The following is a 21,670-nucleotide window of genomic DNA, read 5'->3' as shown; positions in this document are numbered from 1 at the left end:
TTTTTGGATTTGTTTTGTTTTGTATTATAGAAAGTGAATTCCCTGATATTATTGGATAATCAGCAAGGAACAAGAAGAGATATTTTCTGCTACTGATAGGCTTATATTCAAACTCAGAGTTGGGCACTAAATATCAACAGAGCAGAATCTGTATGGAAACCTGATCATGAATGAAACCTCTCTAGTCCTGTATGTTGTCAATGTAAACATATCAGAAATGTATTGGAGAACATAATAAATTTTCATTTTTGATGTTTCATGTTTAAATCACTATGGTTTTTAAAATATACAAGGGGGGAGATTAGGTCTTAGAAATGGATGTAGCGATAGTCTGCTGACAGCTCCTTCATTCCCTTGCTTTTTCTCCAAATGATAGCTCTCTGCGAAAAAAGTCTTCCTCGTGACTCATTCTCGAAGTTGGGAAATTAAGCTTACTCTTCAAGAGATTCCCGGAGTGTTCCCACTTAAGACTGTGGGAAAGGATGCAGCTGGACAGTCATGTATGAACACTATGTGCTGAAAGTCAGGTCCTCATCGACTGTGCACAAATCACAAACTTCTAGTAATTTTTAATGGCACTGCTTCCTCTGTGGGTTATGTAGGAAATACTTTAGTCTGAAAAATTGTTCCTGAGGGGAAAGTCTTTGAAATGAATTCATGGTATACACACACACACACACACACACACACACACACACACACACACACACACANANAGAGAGAGAGAGAGAGAGAGAGAGAGAGAGAGAGAGAGAGAGAGAGAGCATGTGCTGTATGTAGACTACTCATCAGTTATGTTTGTGTGCTAGCATAACAGTTTAATCAGCTGGGTGTGGTGGCTCCGGCCTCCTGCCAGCACACAGGAACTCAGGAAGCAGAGGCAGGCAGGGCTCTGTGAGTTAGAGACCATCCTGGTCTACACAAGCAGAAGACTCAGCACTCCAAAGACCCTGCCTGTCTCAGGAGAAAAGTCAAAAGAACATAGTCTGAAGGAGGCAACAGTATCTGATTGTAAGTCATAGCCTGCATGCTTTGGCTTACCGCCGCCACATTGTTTAACACTAATAGCAAGAGTGGTCAGCTAATCCAAAGGCTAACGTAAATAACAGCAGGGGATTCGCTTTCCATATGACAAAACAAAACAAATCCAAAAGCTCTTTACGGATATTTGTGGAAGAAATAGCCACATTACTCTTTTGCTGGAATGTTCTAGGCTCTTACAGGCAGGCACACAACAACAACAACAACAACAACAACAACAACATAACAACAACCATTGCGCTCCTGATGGTTCTGAATCATCTATATAGCCTGGTCTCATAATTTCCACCTATATCAGAATTTACTTTTAGTGACCATGAATAGGCAATCCATTGTAGGGACTGTGAATGAAGTATCGATTATTGTTCTAGAAGGTACAGCTACATTCACACAAAAGCTTAACAGCAGTTTCTCCCTTTAAACATTTTATTTATTTGTTGTCATTGTATGTATATGCTATGAGGGCATGTGTGCCAGGGCACAAATGTAGAGGTCAGAGGGCAACTTTGTGTATTCCTGCCATCTTTCTGTAGTTGTGGGTCCGGAGTTCATGGTTTACCTGTTGAGCTTCCCCCCACCCCCACTTCTCCTTCCTTCTCCCCCCCCCCCCTTTACTTAATGGTTACTTCAGACCTAGAAAAACTGAGCCTGAACATGTGAAATTTAAAAAGGATATTGTTGAGAGCTTTGTCAGGGCAATATTCAAGGAAGGTTCTGTGGCAGCCCTGAACACCATTAATTTCCCGTATGTACATAGTAAATTAGAGCGCTAATCACACATATTTTATAGATCTTAAACCTGGGAGGCTTGTCCTTTTCTACACTACAGAATGAAGTAGAGGAAACATCTCCAGACTTGAAGTTCAGCTTGGCTGCGTTTGCTCACTGGCTTTGGAGGATGGAGGGTTAATGGTGACTCAAGCTTGTCAACCACTAGTGAGAGGTCTCCAGTCCTGGTGTTTCTGGGGTGTTTGCCATGTGCTGCTTTGAATGAATGGCTTGAGTGGAAATAGTAAGAGTTTCCTTCCTGCCTTGACTTTCATATTCCTAGCGCTGTCGACATTCCTGTACGGTAGCCTTATTTGAAAAACACTCATCTATACAGCAGGACACATCTTTTGAGAGTAAGGGATCAAGCTATAAATATAACTCTCCAATGATGAAAGCTGTTAGGAAATGATCTCTTACTGTGATTTTTCTCAACCGTTGCGGCACACTATTAAATGCATTAAAAAAAAAAAAAACACTTATCTAAGAGTCTAACTGAGAAGACTATTGCCTTGGGAAATTGCTCTGCCCAAGACAACTGCCGCTCTGTTTCTTCTCAGATTTATAAAGCCAAGTCCCACTTCGCAGTCTGCAAACAGTAATTACCTCTGTGAAATGAGCAGAGGTCCTTAAAAGGGTCTGTCGGCTTCCCCGGGATCTTTCCGGGGTGAGCACGGATGCTGGGCTGAGAACCCAGCTGCCTAGGAACTGAGCAGGGCCGGCTGCAAACTTCTCAGCTGTTGACAGGCTAGCCTCGCTGAGAACACTGGTTAAATATAGCACGAGCAGCTCAGCGCCCCAACAAAGTCACCGCGCTGACAGTGTGCGGGGAACAGCAGAGGAGAAACCTAATCTCAGAACCCAACAACACCTAGCAACAGTTGAAAAAACTTTGAAACAAAAGTCCGGGTGGGAGATAGGCGACTTCCAATTCCTGCTGATCCTGACTGAAGGAGAAGCTGCAGCTACTCTGTCCGTTTCCTGTATGACTTCAGCTACTGGCTAGTCCCAGCAGAGTGGGAAAAGCGGTTTTTCCCCCCCTCAGTCTTCTTTTGGACTGGCTAGTTTTTCAGGACTCAATCTTGGACTGTGGGACAAGCCACTGGGTTCTTCAAGGGATAAACCAGCGGAGAAAGAACACACCTTTGATTAAAGGAGACGACAACAGGTAAGACATCCCCCATGCCCCCCAAGTAGCTACTTACTGTTAAGAAATCTCTTTTCCCCAAGAAGAAGGTTCGCTCCAATTCTGCTTTGTCTCTTGCTTGGCCCCTGCACGTGTAGGAATTATTAGAATCAGTGTGAATTACAAAAAAAAAAAAAAACCCTTTTTCTCGTTCTCACAGTCATACCGATTCCCTTTTAAAGACAACACTTTGTGATATCTTAATAGTCATCAAGTTAGCCCTGCTGAGTTATTCATGTTTGTGCAGGTAATAGAAATATGACGAAAGTACAACCAGGGTAACTAGCTAAGGCATGGAGGGGACATTTTCCCAGGGACAAAATAGCTGTTATTTGCTGAAACTGGCTAAGCAGCTTGTGAGGGAACCAAGGAAAGTCCTGTATGCTGTCCCGCGCTGCTGTGCTGTTGACCCGCTTCTTTGTGGGCTCGGTTTGCTGGGTTCTCTGATTGCACCAGGACACCTTGTGCTGGTTCTGACCTCATTTGCCTGCAGTTGCCCAAATGCATCTGACTCGTGCAAAATATGCCTGCTGCTGATTCACTGAGAATGTTGTGTTACTTAAACTAATTAAATTGAGTGATTGCCTTTGTGCAGATAATAGATTCTGCTTTAAGAAACTTAGAATTTTTTTTAAGGAAAAAAACTCAATCTTTTCATAAGCTGTGTGGGTGTGAGTAAGAGTGTATTTCCAGTTGTGTGAAGGAAGTTCTGGCATCCTCAGAGGGTATATAGTCTCCCCTTCCAGAAGGTGACATGCACTTTAATCAGGATTGCTTACACAGAACAGTTTCATGTTAGTCTCACAGCTTGTGGCTATAAACCACTGACACAGTCAGTATTGATTCCTGGTGGTTTGTCGTTGGGACCAAATTTGCATAAGAGGATGGATTATTTCTTCAAATAATCCAGAGAGTTTGGATGAATAAACCCAAGAGTAAGGTCAAATTAAAATACTGAAGAACGTTTTTTTTTTTTTTTTAATTCATTGTACACTGAACTTGGAAGCTCATACGTGTAATCCAGTAAATGGAGAGACTGAGGCAGGAAGATTGCTGTGAGTTCAAAGCTAACCTGAGTGACATAGTAGCTACACAGTAAATTTTAGTCTAGCCTGGCTACAGAGTAAGACTGCCTTTAAAGATAAAACAAAAAATGTATCTGTGTCTATTTTGTCAATGTAAAAAAAAAAAAAAGAATTTCCAGTGGCTGGAGAGATGGCTTAGCAGTTGAGCACTGGACACTCTTCCGGAGGACCAGAGTTCAATTTCCAGCACCCACATGGCAGCTCACAACTGTCTCTAACTCCATTTCCAGGAGGCTCCAATACCCTCACATTGACATACATGTAGGCAAAACACCAATGTACATAAAATAAAATTAAAAAATCATTAAAAAATATCTGATCCTCTATAAACCCGTTTGGAAAAGAATCTCTTTGGCAAATGATATGTAAGCCTTGTAAGCAGATGTTCCTATAGTCAATTGATGATTAAACAGTGTGTGTTAGGAAAAAGAAATAATGCTGTCATTTCAATGTATATCATGCTACATAGTTCTGATTATGTGCTTAGTTTAATGAGCTAATCCTATGTCACCAGCATGCACATGATAGTGAGTGGGCATGCTGGTATCCTCCAGGTTGGAGAGGAAACTTTTGCTGGAGATAAAATATATCTTTGTCTTGAGAGATTTATATAAAGTCAGAAGTTGATGCTCTTAATCCTAGGGAGGGTTACATTGCTGGCTTCCGTGTGCCCGTGGAATCTACCATCAGTTTGAGGCACTCGGTACTCTCTGGCATCAGTGAGACACCTTTTAGATATCAGCACAGTGCTCTGCCCTGAGTGAAAGGAAAGCCATGCCTGCTGAAGTGGAGTCTTGAGTATCATTAATTGTTTTGAAGGTTCTAAGTTCCCTCGTGAGAATTAAGAAGTGCTAAGGTTCAACCACGTGGTTTCCACCACGGTCTGAACAAAACATCACAGTCCGTGAGTGAGTAGAGTATCCATCCTCTGATTCACTCGAGGGCATGTTTGTGTGCTGTTTTGGAGTGTCCTCTCTTCCCTTCCCTCACAAGAGTGGTTGGACTCCACTGTTGTTCTCCTTAGTCTGGCTATGCTACTGCTGCCCACGTTCAGCCTCATTACCATGGAAACCATGCTGCTGGTGACTGGGGGGAAATATCTCCACTTTGCTGTGCTTGTCTGTCTATGCGTTTGGGCATTCAGTAGACCACCAACTCCTTGCTGCTGCCAAACACCAAGGCTGGAGATTTTGAAAACCTATGATCACCTGACATCCACTTAACTTTTCCAGTTTCATTCTCACTACTCAGCAGCAAGGTCCCCTGGCTCCAGGGACTTCAGGTTACAGACCATTCTTCAGACCCAGGCAGGGTGACCATTTGAAGACTTTGCTCTTTTTCTTGCCACTTGCCTTGCCTGGGACACACTCTGCTCCAGTAGAGACCTTGTTCATCTTCTCAGACTCAGACCATTGCCTTCCATCTTCACAGTGATTTTGGAAGTGACTCCTTAGTTTGGACACTTGGACGCTGTTTGAATTAGCATCCTTCATTGTAGGCTTGGCCTCATTCAGGCTGGGACTGTTTTGTGAAATCTTGATAGCTCTGGAGTGTCTTGGTCCCATGTACACAGTAGATGATCTATTAACTTCCTAGGCTACAGATTTCTAATGATGACCACGTGAGGAAGTATAAAATCAAGAAAACCAACTAGAAGTATGGCTAAAAGTGTCTTACCTAAAATTTTTCTCACTGAAAAAAAAATCTTCATAGTTTTGCCAAGCTCAACAGTGTTTACGAATCTAACAGTGAGAATGATATTGCACGCCTCACAAATGATACCAAAAGGACATCTATTTACCTACATTCTGTTTATGAACCTAAATTTGCTAAACCCCTAAATTCTGTAGCTCCTATTTTTTAAGTCATCTTTTAAGGCCAGATTTTGTGTATGGTTACCTTTGGTCAATTCACTTAAATCAGGACTCTATGAGTCATGGATTAAACTCTGGCCATGAACAACAAAACGTTTAAATATCATGGTCATTTAAAATATTTTCTTCTTACGTATTTAAAACACAGCTGTTTCTTGGTAGTACTTTCAATCGTTCATGAAACCTGCAGCCTTGCTGCGAGAGAACAAGAATGCATGAGGCTTTTGAAGCTATTTGCTCTGTATTCTCCACAACAAACAGATTCCCTTCATATTCTAAGGTAGTTTTCTATTGGGATTTGTGAAATAGTGAATATATTCAATAAGTAGTGGTCTCTGCCTGGTTTATAGTTTTTAGTTATTCTTTAGGGGCGAGATGTTGGGGTTTATGCATTCTAAGTAGTGTACTTTGTGTTATACTCTATTTGTGTTTTAGATGAGCACTTCTCTTTAAAATGCCTTTATTATTATTTTTAGTGTGTGTGTGCTCATGTGTGTGTGCACGCTCTCAGGTGCCTGGTAAGGTCAGAGGTGTGGGAGCTTTCAGGAGCTGGAATTGTAGGCCATTATGAGCTGCCTGACATAGGTGCTTAGAATTGAACTTATATCCTTTGCAAGACAAATATGTGCCCAATACGCACCACCCCCACCCAAGACATTTTTACTTAGGTTCATGAGTTTGCATCTGTGTGAATGTATGCCATATGGGTGATGGTGCCTGAGGAAACCAGAAGAGGGCACTTAATTTCCTGGAACCCTGAGCTTCACACCATCACCATTGAGTGCCGGGAACTGAACCCTGCAAAGTCAGGGAGTATTCTTAATCACAGGGCCTTCTCTCCATCCTACAGATGAGCATTAAAAACAGAGATAATAATAGGATAGCAGATGCCTTCAACTTAGAGTATTATCGAGTTTAGTGCACACTTTATGTTTTTAAATAAAAAGCTATGGGTCTACTAGGCAAGCTTAGGTTAAGATCTGCTTTAACAAGAATGGTTAAAAGAAAATTATTGGTAACAATTTAGAAAAGTGATATAAAACCTACACTATAAATTAATTTATGCAATATTTTAGTACATGCCAATGGAATAAAAGATAAGCTAATGAAATAAATTATGCTTCCTTGAGTCTGATAAGAGATCTAAGAGTAAGGACCCTGTCATGGAAGAGGAGTCAGGAACAAGTGTCAGGCAAGCCTGGTGACCTGGGCTCAGATTTCAGTTCACTTTGGCCTTGGACAGATTCCCTGGGCTTCAGTTCCCTTACCTGAGGGTTACAGTGTTTTGTCCTCATAGAGTTGTGTGAAGATTGAACAGCTAATACCACAGGTATGTGTCTGATAGGTTGTCCAACAAATCTAGTCTCACCTTCCCTGCCACATTTTAAGTGTAATCATTTCAATCCTTGCTGCACACGAAGTTCTTGGATGGCTTGTAAACTGAAGCTCCCCACGGTAAGAAAGGCAGGAGAACTCATTCTTTACATTGGAATCTGGGTTGGGACATTCTCTGCTGCTGGGCGCCCTAAGCAGACACAATTTGAAGAGCGGCCAATAATTCCAGATGGAATTTATGCTGCAACCCCCCCACCCCCACCCCCACCCCCGTTATCACTCAGCAGTCGGTGTCTTCTAGAAGCATTACTAAAAAGGTTAAGAAATCACCCACAGGATAGACTGTTCTTGTTTCTATATTTGCACTTGGAGATAAAATGTCTTTATACTTAGTAGTGCTTGGCTGTCTCTTCCACATCCAGCTACACTGGGGAATGCAGAGCACTGAAGACTATGGAGGGGATGATATTACAGTTATTATTCTTTATTTCTTTCCTTAGATGGCTTGTTTTGTTTCACTAACCTAGTAACAGGTAAACTGAAAAACAAAAAAAAACAAACAAAAAAGGTCACCTCAGGCTGACTTCGAGCTTACCAAGTCGAGGTGAATCCTTGCTACTCCTTGCTCTTCACTCTAGTCAGTCTTAAAAATGACAAGGAAGTCTCCCACCAGACAAACAGAAGTGGTGTTATGTTACAAAGATGCTTATGCATATGTGGTTCATTGTATGAACCTAATTTAACAAAAAATACATGAAGCACTCTTACCAGGGTCTTCTAAGCCCAGAGAGTAGCACTAAACATTGTGAGGGCTGGCTATGGTTTCCACTTGTCAATTCTATTCCAGCTCCCGAGTTGGCAGGAAGAGTTTGTAATGATGATGCAGCAAGCTGGGGTTGGGAATTGTTCTCCAGTGAAAACATGATATGAAGAAGGAAAGAATGAAGCAGGGAGCAAGACATACATATGGAAAGGCGGGGTGGAGGTGGGGAGGGGAAAGCCCCGTTCTTGGTTTTGCAAGTACACTACAGAGATTCTAAGGCCAAAATATAAGAATCAAGGAAAGCAAACTGAGTTATATTTTTTTTCCTTAAATGGCCAATCTCACTCTTTCCCTAAGGAGAAAAGGGAAAGTCAGTTGGCAGAATACAAGTTTCTCTGGTAGTAGCCGGAGCAGTTTCATTTCAAAGGCCAGGCATCCTGTTGTGACAGAACTCAGGAGGAAAGTCAACCCTGAATTGAGAAGTGTTTCACTGTTAAACATCCGATGGACAACTTGAGAAACTCTGGGCAGAGAAATGAAGTCATGAGGCTTTGCTAGTGCCCCGTGTTCCCCACCCCTGCGGGCTTCATTTAAGCCACAGCGATACCGAAGAAGCATGGTGTAAGTTTGTGTGCTTGTCCTTTTTTGGGAAATGGTGTCAATGTGTAATACTGGGTGATTTATGTGTTTCTGGGGGCTTGTGGAAGACAAACCAAAGGATATTTTAAAGCTAGGACAGAATTTATCTCAAGCAATTTGACTTGAATTGAGCATTTAAAGTTTAAGGATTTTTCCAGTTCAAGTTTCTTGCTTAAGTGCTGTTACCTATTGCTTATCTTCCCCCCCCCCCGCTGCGTACTTTTTTTAATTATTATTTTCTTTATTTACATTTCAAATGCTATCCCGAAAGTTCCCTATACACACCCCTGCTCCCCTACCCACCCACTCCCACTACTTGGCCCTGGCCTTCCCCTGTGCTGGGTCATATAAAGTTTGCAAGACCAAGGGACCTCTCTTCCCAATGATGGTCGATTAGGCCATCTTCTGCTATATATGCAGCTAGAGACACGAGCTCAGAGACAAAATTTAGAGCTAAGATGAAAGGGTGGACTATCCAGAGACTACCCCATCTGTGAATCCATCCCATCATCAGCCACCAAACCCAGATACTAATGCACATGCCAGCAAGATTCTGCTGAAGGGACCCTGATATAGTTAGTGGCCTCTTGTGAGGCTATGCCAGTGCCTGGCAAACACAGAAGTGGATGCTCACAGTCAGCTATTGGATTGAACACAGGGCCCCCAATGGAGGAGCTAGAGAAAGTACCCAAGGAGCTGTAGGGGGCTGCAACCCTGTAGGTGCAACAACAATATGAACTAACCAGCACCCCTCTGAGCTCGAGTCTCTATTGCTTTATCTTAAACAGGGGGCAAACAATGCTTGCTGCACTGTGGCCAAGGACCTTAAGTGTCTGCACTTAGGAATAGCTCTTTTTCTTTTGTCATCATTGTAGCTGCAGTCCTCCCAGGTACCTCAATAAATGAACTATCTATTCCTTACTTTCATATATTTGTTCATATAGGAAAGTCACAAAACAGACACAGGAGGGTCGGTCAAATGCATTCTTACAACATTTTTCTTTCTAAAGATCGGAGACCAGAAGATGATTTTATTGAAAACAGTGGACTTCTGACATCACCAAGACAATCAAGTTACTGCCAACTTGTCTTGTTTGTCTGTAAGAGTTTTGCAAAACTAATTCCCCCCACAGACACACATGAGTCACAGGCAACACAGTAATAGGGATAAATTAACTTTCTTTTTCTTTAATATACTTATGTCTTGAGTAACTCGTTTTAGAGCTTTCTGCCTGGGCTGGAGTGCTATGGAACAACAGGAAGGGAAGAGGCATTGCTGAGTTCATAATGCTATTTCAGTGCAGCGGTAGAGGCACACGAGGAAATGACACCATGGGCCTCTGTCTGGAGCCTGTAGTTACTGTGACAACAATGAAATGAAAATGAAAACAAAGATGGTTGGCTCCCTGGGGAGAGCCAGCAATCTCTGCCAGCTCAGAGTTCTCCTAGCTATCCTATACGTCTTGGGAAGTGACATTGGAGATGTTCAAGGCTCTTTGGGCTTCCTTGACGGTTCAGGAAGGGTCAGTCATGAAGGGCAAGCTGGTATTTGGATTACGGAAGCTTGGTTTGCACACACTGCCATTTTGGACCTTATCTGCTGTGTTGGGAACCACCAAACCAGATGTTTTACTCACAGCCTGCTGCTGGCTCTGCTCTTAAGCTGGGTTCGTGGTGTTCACTTCTCAGGGGATGCCCCGACTTTAGTAAGACATTCTCACCTTCAAAACTCTGCCCAATCAACAGACACCCAGTGTACCAGGTGTTTTATCAGTTTCTGGGCACTCAAGCCCCACGTTTTGCAGACCCCTCTGATACATAATATAGTGATAACAGTGGCTCTATTACCATTTACATGCCACCATGTGTAATATATACAAATAATGATAATAACAGGAACACCTTGTGCTTGGCATCACACTAAGCATAGCATGTGAATGGTTTTATTTGCTTCTCACAGAAGTTCTATGAGTCCACCTTCAATTTTCTTTAAGTGTTGGAATTTGAACTCAGGGCTTCAAACAGATTGGTAAAATGGTCTATCATTTTTATCCCTACCTCATAGATTAGGAAAATGATGTTTATACATGCTAAGTAACTTGCCCAGTGGTAAATATAAAAGTCAAACTCAGGCAATTTGTCCATTTTTATGCCTTGGTTCAAGCATCTTTTTGAAATGTAGGCAGACTCTCAAGGAGTAACGCCCACATCCAGTGCCTGAGCTGTGTTTTAGGGAGAGTATAGAATTCAACACTGAAGGGCTCTGCTGCCTCTATAGTTGCAGAAGGTTCACCAAGGGCAAAGAATAAACAGACTGAAGGGCCCTTTGCCAGAGAGCTCCCCAAGCAGAACCAAAAGCTCCAAAGGTTCATGGAATTTAATAACCCAGGAAGAGGTAGAAGACCTGGGCACAGAGTACAGAAGCAAGTCTTAGTCACTGATTTTCTCTCCCAAGACAGTCTGGATACTGTCAACTCGCAAGAAGTTGTCCCATCAAAGCCAAGCGGAATAGGTCAGAGAACCCGTTTAAGAACAACTGCCTGACAGTTTTCAAAATTTGTGTTATTTGAGACAAGGTCTCACTATGTAGCCCAGGCTGGCTGGCCTAGAGTTAGTGATTCTCCTGTCTCAGCTTCCTGAGTTCTGGCATTAAAGGTGGGACCCACATTCCTAGCTACCTGACACTCTGCAGTCGGTGCATGGCCACTCTGCAGCATTGCCAAGACATTTTACTTTTTTTTTCAATCTTTTATCTTCTTAATTCAAGAGTTACATGATGCTAAATATCTGACTGTTCAGAAATAATTGGAGAATTTTTAGTTTCTGTCCATCTGTTGGCATTTAACTTCTGGATTGTCTGAAGTAAAAGGAAAACAATTTGAAAGGGGGGAGTTTTAATATAATATATATTTTTATTATTTTGGTTTATGTATATATGTGTATATACCCATGTGTAGGCATGCTCATGTGACTGCAGGTGCCCATGGAAGCCACAGTTGTTGGAATCTCAGGAGCTGGAGTTACAGACACTTGTGAGCAGCCCAATGTGTGCGTGCTGAGGACTACATTCAGATCCTCTGTAAGAGCGGCAAGGGCTTCTAACACTGAGCCCTCTCTCCATGTTGCAAATAAACATTTGATGGAGCATATACAGGGCTTTGCTTTTTCTCATGCCAGAGTTTGTAAATACTTTGTTTACCCAGTGAATCAAATAATTTCCCCCAGAAGAGAATGTTTCACATAAACTGAAGATGCATAATAGAACTAAGTTCTGCCTTCCAAGAACTTCTGTAAGTTGAGAGCAGTGTCTTGGCCACTATGTTAGTACAGCCTCATGCTTTCTCCCTGTATCCACTCATTGTTATGCTCTTAGCTAATGCACAGGACTTGCCCTGTGACTTACAGGCTGAACATCTTCCTGAAGCAAAGCTTCTATTTCCTTTGTGGCATAGACTTGTTTCATACAAGATGATGGGAAAAAAAAATTAAAGGCAGAGATGTGATTTTCTTTTCTTTTTTCTTTTTTCTTTTTCTTTCTTTCTTTTTTTTTTGTCATCAAGGCTTTCTGCTTCGTTTGTAAATCCACTTGTAACAAATTCAGAATTAACCCCCTTTTCCTCCCCTGCTTTTGAGTTAAAAGACAACACTGTCGAAGGAGGAAAACACTTAAGCGTTCTCTCCTTCAGAGAGAAGGGGCTTGACTGGTTGGCTTCCGGAATCTTCTCCTCATCTCATTCAATTACCCTAAAGTCCTCTTGGCAACAAAACTGACTGATACTTTCCACGCTGGTCTTTAGTGAATGCCTCTTAAGTGGAAGATATTAACAATTTATCATACTTAAGAGTTACCGAGACCTCTGTAAGATCTGCTAATTCTCTTGGTACTTCTGTGCCTAGTCTGATAGCGAGCAGGAATGAAGACTCTGGGTTTTATGCCGCTAATGACCTTGTAGATTTGGTTCTGGGGCTGTCTTTGCCGGATGCTGGAGATTGGATAGCTGCAGACTCACCTCAAGTGGGAACTATCCCACCATCCGTTGGGGGCGGTTCTTAACACTCAGGCATCAGCAATGCTTCTAGCACTATGATGACATACCCACAGAAGAAAGTTGGGAGGAGAGATTTTCTCTGGTTTATAGCTTCTGAAGGAATGGTCATCATGGCCAGGAAGACATGGTAGCCGTAGAGGCTTGGCCTGTGGCACTGAGAGAGTTTAACATGGTAGATCAGGCAGCTGAGCTGTCAGCCTGAAAACCAAAAGTAAATATCACCTTCCAGAGTCCATTCCCAGCTACCCACTGCTGCCTGTGAGGCCACAACCCCAAAGGTTCCAGCCTCCCAAGACAACACTACCATCTGGAGACCAAGTGTTCACGTAGGACATTTTACAGGTCACATTGTATATGTTATGCAATGGTAATGGAATCCTATGAATCTAATTCTCGTGGGAGAATTAAACATCTATAGCTCCAGAGATTCTCATCCAAGTTGGCCTAGGTGGGGGCTTTCGTGTGGCTCTAATTGGTATTCACGAATTAAGTTTCCAAGTCCCCTGAAGGTAGCATTGGGTTGGGAACAGCGCCTGCCCAGTGCTTGGTTGTGGGCTCTTCCCATACCTCCTAGCGGCTGCATTTCTGTCTTAGGTCAACGGACCCCAGGATCATAGATGGACTTAGCTTTTAGTGTCTTGACTCAGGATCAGCAACTGCTTCCTGGTCGTTTTTTGCGATTGCACTTCGGTTCTATAGAAGTAGCACAGAGGTAAACTAGGACCAGAGCCAGGACCTGAACTTCAGGCCTCCAGTCCTAGTGTACTCATCTCTACCAATAATAAATGTCATAGCTGCGAGCAATCACTGACATTTTGTGTGAAATAGGTGCATGCGATAGGTACTCGTATCCAGCGATCTGACAGTTAGGGAGGCTGAGGAAATTGAGGCTGCCTCCCTCCCCACAGCAAGCAGGTGGCAGGTCTGAAATGAGCCAGCACTCCCCAGCCTGTGCTCATCCGCTCTTAATCACTCTGCTATTTTGGAGTTGGTCTGAGGGCATAAGGTGTTGAATAGCAGCTGCTCCTTGTTTCGGCATCAGAGTCTGGTGGCAGCTGGCTTTGGTGCGGTTCATGCTCACTCCTGGGGTTTTGCTTGACCAGGGACTAGGTCTGTGCATTGGCTTCTCTTTTCCCAGTGAGTAATCTGGTTTGAGGAACCCTTTTTCGGTCAAGACTTTCCCCAGTGACTTTGCTCCTTAGGTCCAGTCTTTTCTTCCCTTGTGGCCCGCTTAATACCTGATGCCTTTCTGCTGGGTGTGGGTTTTTTTTTTTTTTTTTTTTTTTTACTGTTCCAGTCATTCTGACCAGATTTCACTCCTGTTTAGATCCGTGGCATTTCTTTGCCCTGTAAGTCCGGCTTTTCCCTTTCATTCTTCCTGTAAGTCCTTGGTCTAGGCTTTCACGCCACACCCCAGCTTCTCAAATGAGGTCCACAGCAACAGGAAGGGATTCGTCAGTTCTGTTCTAGAGCAGCAGGTACACTGGAAGCAAGCTGTTCGGTCCTGTGAGACTGGCGGGTCAGTGGGTGAATGCAGTCTGAAGAACTTTTAAAAATCTACATTTTTAGACAGTACGTATAGAATTCTGTATGTGATACATTCTGTAACTTTCAGGCTCCACAGAACAGGCCTTTGAATACCTGTAAGGGGATTTATCATCCTTACCTAATTAAGTGAGCCTTTCTTAAGATAAAAATCAGCGACACACATTGTGCTATAAATATCTCTAAACAACAGAAACTAAATAGGAAGCGAGAGATTATTGTGACTACTTTCAAATGCAAACTAAAACAGTGTCCTAAAATAGGCTCAGTTATGACTTTAAACTGCCTTTTAGAATCACCTACAATTGCTGATCAGTGTTTGTTAAATTGAACTCATTAAATACTAGGAACTTGAGAAAGTAAATATTCTCAATCTGTTTTTATTATTGATAGGCTCCACATATTTACCACCCCACAACAGGAAAGTAATAGCAAAAAAAAAAAAAAAAAAAAAAAAAAAAAAAAAAAAAAAAAGAAAAGAAAAGAAAATCAGAGCAATGGTTTTTCTAAACAGTAATCTAAAATAAACCAACCCTCCCTGAGCAGCTGATGTTCCCAGGTGAGTGAGGGTGGAAGGGTGGACTGTCACTCAGACTCCCAAGGTGCACAGGCCTTTGTGGTAGCAAGCTAGAATGCTGTTTGGCATACCTGCATACCATAGTCCAAGACTCAGCCATCTCCAGGCTGAACGACAACTGTTTGCTCCTCATTCGTTTCCCACAAGCTCATGAAAAAAAAAAAAAAAAAAAAAGAATCCTCACAACCAGGCTTCTCCTGCAGTCATTAGCTGGAAACGCTCTCATCCTCAGAAATCTATTTTGGAGTTAGGATTGCTCCACTCCCCTACAAGTGGTGAAGCAACAGCTGCCATTTAATGAATGTCCTTGCTGACAGTTCCAGCTGATGAACACCACGGAGTCTCCCCACCCGTGTGGATGCTCCCTGTGTTGCTCCCGGAGGACATGTTGAGCGGGCTTGTTTGGTTTCACCCTCTTTGCCACAGCTTTTCTTTCTTTCTTTCTTTCTTTTTTTTTTCCCCCTTTTTTCTTGCATCACTTCCTCCAGATTTTAGCGATGCCGGAATGTGCATCAAGATTCCCAGCTCCCAGGGAATAACGTCCCAGGGCGCGCATGTGTTCCTGGTGATGTACTGGGATGGACTCTTTCCAAGACGAGCACGTGGAACTCTGAGCTCAAAGAGCAGAGAGGACAAGGGTGGGGAGCAGCCAGATGAAAGTGGCACGTGGTTTCTTAAGAAGTGAAGAATTTTGTCCAGTTGAGAGACAAATTAGACGAAAACAGAGCTCTCGTTTCCCACATAGTACAAATGAAAGACGGGGATCCTACAGCTGGATGCCTGGCTGGGATACATTACCATTTCAATTTCTGTTTCTATACACTCTTCACTGTGCTGTCTCGGTTACTGCGTGAGATTTAAAAGGATTTGGGCTATGTGGAAGCCAGTGACCCTAGAGGGAGGTCTCTTCATCTGCTTATGCTGAAGGACATTCCCTGGGGCCCACTCGAGTTCATATGCCCAGAAGGGAGGTTAGGCTGATGCTGAGCTGGGAGTATGACAGATAGAACACGGGATCCAAGTGGCATGGCACTGGATGGCAAACAGTGGTCTTGAGTAGCAGCTGGCCTCTGTAGGTCTGACACGACAAAGCTGAATTCTTCTACCACATGAGAAAGCGTGTCGGAGCAGGAAGGAGGATTTGGAGGTTGGACTGAGGTGGGGGAGAGGCAACGCTGGAAGCTGTGAAGTGCCACAACTTCCATGCAGTGTCGAAGCAACTAGGTTATACCAAGTCCAAGCAGAGAATGGGAGGTCTTAGCATCTCCTGCTGGACATTCCATGGGCGGCACTCAGTCATTAGGTAATATCTGTTGAGGCTCATGGGCTGGGACGAAACACCCTGTCAATGGCGACTTAAAGGAGGAAGGGTTCATTTTAGCTTTAGTTTTAGGAAGCAAAGTCCATCATGACTGGTGGCTACGCAAGAGCAGGAGCCTGGCTCTTCCCTCACGTCTACACTCAGGAAGCTGGACGTGCGGGGAGGGCTAAGGGTCTGGCCTCATGTCCACTTCAGTGAGGAACCAGCATCTAAATGTTCTACAGCCTTCCCAAACAGCCGTCGAGATGACAAGCATGCATTCAAACTCACCAGCCTACAGGGGCCAAGGGTGAGGTGCTATGTCAATATTGCACCCACCATCTGGACTCTCTCACAGGGACACAGCTGAAAGCAACGCAGCCTCACTACCATGTGACCAGGACCACTTGCATTTAGGGGTGTCAGGGATACAGGCGGTAAATTGGTTCTTGCTCTGGTCAATCAGGAATGCTGAAGTTGAAAGGGAAATAGGGCAGGCAAACAAGATCCCAGGGAACAAAGCAGAAATGAACAGGACTGAAAGTCACCGCTATCAGAGATGTTGGGACAAGTCCGCATAACACGATAAACGTGGAGCTAGGAAGTTGTAGTTTTTCCTCTACGTGATAATTTTAATGTCATAAAAAATATCATGAAGAGAGTCTGCTATATACACACATTTCATCACACTTTAGACTGTAGTGGGTTTAATGAGCCCAGAAAATATGCATTTGTGGACAGGAAAATTCCTGAACCATACCACGCACACTGCTAGTTTTCTTTGAGAACAGTGAACACTCTCACCATGTTTGAGAAGGGGTGCTGAAGGCATCCTACAAAAGTGTTTGCTTTGGACCTTTTATAAGTTTGTGCACTTTGACGAAATACTTACATCTATTGAATCCTTCAAGTGCCCAACGGCTGCTGAGCCAATAAACTCCACCAGCAGCTAGGGAGGTTTCGAAGCACAAGTGGAAAGTGTTGCCTTACCACATATGAAAAGAAAAGTTGAGGAGCTGGAGCGATGGCTTAGTGAGGGAGCTTCCTGCTCTCACAGAGGACCCTCGCTCAGCTTCCAGCCAGCTTTAGGTGATCCGAAACCCTTTTCTGGCCTCTGTGCATACCTGCCTCCATGTGTACACACAGACATACACATAAGATGAATCATAAAATAAATCTTAAACAAATTGGAACTATGTAAGTTAGAAACACTTTCACAGTGGCATCAAAATCTGTTTACATGAGATGAGGAGATTAAGGGGGGAGAAAGATAGAAAGTAAAAACCAGCCCAACCCAACCCCAACCTGGCCATATACAGTTTTAGTGTTGGAGAGCAGAGTTACATCAAACCCGAGGTGGCAGCGTCATTTAACCAACAGGGTTGAAATGACTCTGGAGAAGAGAAACAGTTTCTCCATCATACACAGTAGATAGACCAGAAATTTAGTTTAAAAAAAAAAAAAAGAATAAGATTGTAAAAGTAGGTAAATAGCTGAGTGTGGGAGACCTTCTTAATCAAGAACAAACACCCCAGGAGGTTGGGCCAGTGACCATGGCTCAGTGGACAAAGGGGATTGCTGCCAATCCTGATGAAACTGAGTTGCATCCAGTCATGGTGGAAGGAAAGAACCAAGCCCTCCGTGGTGACCTCTAACCTCCAGTATGCTCTGTGGCACACGAACACACGCCAATACATGACACATAAATATTTGTAAAACAAAAGGTTTTAAAAACCCAGTGAAACCAGATAGTCAAGTAAACTTGACTCTGTAAAAGTTGGAGAAAACTCTTAAACGGGAAAGAAAAAACAAACAACAAAACCACCAATAGAACAGGCCAAGGATGAAGATGCCCAGAAGCCCATGCTCTGGGAGAGAAGCCAGAGGGTCAGGACTTTAAGGCCAGTCTTAGCTACTTACTGAGTTCAAGGCCAGCTTAGGCTCCTTGCGGCCCTGTCTTGTTCAAAACAAATGAAACAAAAATTACAAAGAACCTTCATGAACAAAGTTAAAATTTAAATAGCAATTTGTGATTTAGTAATGAAGACCAATATCTTTAAAATAAGGATCTCTTTTAAAATGCCATTAGAAAGAAATGGATAAATGACATAAATAATTCTAATAAGCCCTTGGAAGACTGTTCAACCTTTCTGGGAATGAAAACTTCAAATGAAAAGAATTTGATACGATCTCAGCCAGCACATTAACAAAGGACTAAAACATTCCGACACTAGTGGAAGCAGGAAATGGACACTATATATGCTGGTGGGAAATTCAACTGGGACAGGCTTCCTGAAAAATGATTCAATATTATGTGACAATATGCTTATAATCAGAAGGAAAATAAGTGCATTTCCATTTTGAAAAATAAGAGAGTGTACATACACGGGATGCTTCTGAGAGCACATTGTTTTCTTTTCCTCCCATTGTTCTCAAATCTGGCAGACCTAAAGAATTTTATTTTCAAAAACAGCCAGCATACTTCTCTTTCAGTTCTTTGGTAGAATTTACTAGGGAGATTTACTAGACTGAAGTTTTGAAACAGGCTTAACAGGCTGAAGTAGTAAGTGAATCTTCGTAGAGTCTTGTTTCCTGAGTGATGCTGTGGTCCAGGCCTAAGCTGACAGCGCACATTATGGAGTGTCCTGTGGGGTGGATGTGCTCCACAACGGGAGCCCCTCCCACAGGGAGGTACTCGATCCCCGGATGCTTGACACTGAGTGGGCTGGTGCAGAGCAGAGATGGAAGTAGCATCTTCCCCGAGTCCGTGTGCTCCCATCCTGCTTCCCTCTGGGAGAGCCCTGTTTTGAGCAAAGCCTGTCCTGCAGCTAGACCTCATGACAAGCCTGCCGTTTGCTATTTGATCCTGCGGCCGAGATGAGTAGCGGTGCGTGTTGGCTTTGTCTTTCCAAATGTGCTTTTTCACATACTGATTTACGTTATGTGTGCGTGCCTGATGTATGTGTGTGTGTGTGTGTGTGTGTGTGTGTGCGCGCGCGCGCGCACTTGTGCAGGTCACATGTGCAGTTCAAAGGAAAACTTTAAGGAGTTGGTTCTCCCCTTCCACCTTCCTGTTGAATCCAGAAACTGAACTTGAGGAGCCAGGTATGAATGGCAAGCAGCTCTATACTCCCTGAGCCATCTTGATAGCCTGTGATCTTTTTACCTTTCTCATACTCACGCGTGAAGACTGAGGCCAAATATTACCCACAATTCTGTGAACGACAATGGGAGTCTGAACAGCGGTCATGGCTGTGCTTTTCTGCCGCCTTCTTCCCGGTGACTGCTGGATGAAGCACTGTTGTGTACTGCAAGTACCATTTGGCTCTTTCAGCTTTGAAGCACTCGGTACCTCAGACGATGCCACGTGAAAAATATGACTTAGAAAGTTGCAGCAGTGTACATTCCTATGTGTTACATGTGCAGTACTGTTCTGAGTGGTGTGACCTGTCCCTCCCAGCTCTGTCCTGCCTGGGGATGTGGATCGACCAGGCTGGATACACTTCCTGCCAGGTCATCATCAGTAGCCATCTCTGTTATAAGACCAACTGTCTGGTACCTGGTGCTGTGTTCAGGTAACTGTTGGTTTCTTAGCGGTGCTCCCTAAGCACAGGACTGGTGAAGGGAGGAGATACATATCCAGTGCTTCCCAAAGGGGAGAGACACACAGACAGAGAGAGAGACAGAGACAAAGAACAAGTTGGTATGACTTTTGTTACAATATATTGCTATACTTAGTCCATCTTGTTATTAACTCTGGTTGGTATCTAATTTACAAAGTAAGCTTTATCATACTCATGCAAAGATCAGGCAGTGTCAGTAGGGTTTGTGTGGTGAGATCAGCAGTTTCAGCTATTTACTGTTGGCATTATAACCCGTCCCTTCTTTCTACAGTGATTGTTCCAATTTAGCTAGCAACACATTAGCCAATGATCTCATTTCTCTGTCCCCTTTCTTTGAATAGTTTATCCATGATATTCTCGTGCCTGTGTTTTGTATTATCCTTCAATGTCTCCTGTATACAATCACATCGTGATGTGCGGGATGGGAATGGTTTGGTTTTGTTTTGGGCTGAGTTTCTTGCATCCTTGCCCTCACCATAGAGTCAGAGATCGACTTGAATCACTGGTCTCCTTCTGGTGTGCTACCCTTAGTGATGTGTCACACCAGGCTCCATGTGCAAGCCTCCTTCCCCTTCTCAGTCAGGCTGTCAAGGGCATCTTCCACGAAATCCCGTGCTTGTGCCTCATTTCCTCTTTTCCAAGTCTGCTTCCTGTGGTTTTCAGTTAATCTCAGAACATCCTTTACCATTAACATATATGAAAACTGCATGAATCAGAATGCATTTGTTAATATATGGATTTAAAAAATATTTTATTTATTTATTTATTTTTAAATAATGGGTTGGGGGTGGGGAGTCTGTGCACATTGAGTGCTCAGTTGTGCAGAGGCCAGAGGAGGGTGTTGAATTCCCCAGACCTGGAGTTACAAGCCCTGGTGAGAGCCATGTGGGTGTTGTGAAACAAACTATGCCTCTCTCAAAGACAGGCTTGTGCTCCTAATGGCTGAACCACCTCTTTAGTTAACAACGATGAACCTGTCTAGTTATAATCCTAGTGATTCTCTGAGATGCGTTTCCCCTGGAAGAGGGACCTGAAGCTTCTTCTGGATTCTTGTGCAACTGACTATGAAGAATAAATTACCAGTCAATGTGGGGACCAGACCAGAAACTTGGGAACAGCAGGATGATCAGAATCAACTTTCCCGGGTTTTAGCATTTGTTTCTCCATTCTAGGATAATACCTACTATACTAAGGAAAAGGGTCAGCATGCTATATGTATAATGATTACAAAAGTCTTTAATTATATTAAGAAAGAGGCAGAATCTTGGTTACATGAGGCCTTCTCCTACACTGTATGTTGTGGAGGAGGTTCCACTTGCCTGCACAAGGCATTCGATTCACCCTCCAGCAAAGCAAAGTAAATAAATAAACAACAATAAACAGATTAGAGCAATGGCTTGCTTTTGAAAGGAGTTTTGCAAATAGGTATTTAAAGTATATACAGCTGGAGATACAGTTTAGCTGTAGAGAAAACCTTTGGAGCAAATGTGGCCTGGAAGAAAGAAAAGACCTGGTGTTTCAGTGGGACTCAAGAGGTATAGAGAAGTTGTAAATTTTTACTTCTAAGTTCATTGACTACAATAATAATAATAATAATAATAATAATAATAATAATAATAATAATAATAAATTAAGCTAGTATAAAAAGACAGGTTTCATGTTTCATGTTGATATTTAAAAAAATATTTATTATTTAATGTACATAAATGCTGGATCTGTATGTACACCTGCATGGTGGAAGAGAGCACCATATCTTATTTCAGATGGTTGTGAGCTACCATGTGGTTGCTGGGAATTGAACTCAGGACCTCTGGAAGAGAGACCAGTGCCCTTAACCACTGAGCCATCTCTGTAGACCCTCATGTTGATATTTATGTCATATATA

General features: G+C 43.0%; 1 protein-coding gene across 3 annotated transcripts in view; it reads left to right on the top strand.

The window, feature by feature from the left end:
- Positions 1 to 2,551: 2,551 nt before the first annotated feature.
- Positions 2,552 to 21,670, top strand: part of Filip1 (filamin A interacting protein 1) — a 160,733-nt gene continuing 141,614 nt past the window's right edge. For 2 of the 3 annotated variants that reach the window (XM_029543419.1, XM_029543418.1), the window contains exon 1: positions 2,616 to 2,977. The gene's annotated coding sequence lies outside the window, so the exon portion shown is untranslated. Of the gene's footprint in view, positions 2,978 to 21,670 lie in introns of all 3 variants that reach the window. The other variant, XM_021207023.2, reaches the window with a different exon arrangement.

This window comes from Mus pahari, chromosome 10 (assembly GCF_900095145.1).
Source record: "Mus pahari chromosome 10, PAHARI_EIJ_v1.1, whole genome shotgun sequence".
NCBI lineage: Eukaryota > Metazoa > Chordata > Mammalia > Rodentia > Muridae > Mus > Mus pahari.
Note: the sequence above shows the minus strand (reverse complement) of the source record. Positions and strands in the feature narration are given on the sequence as shown.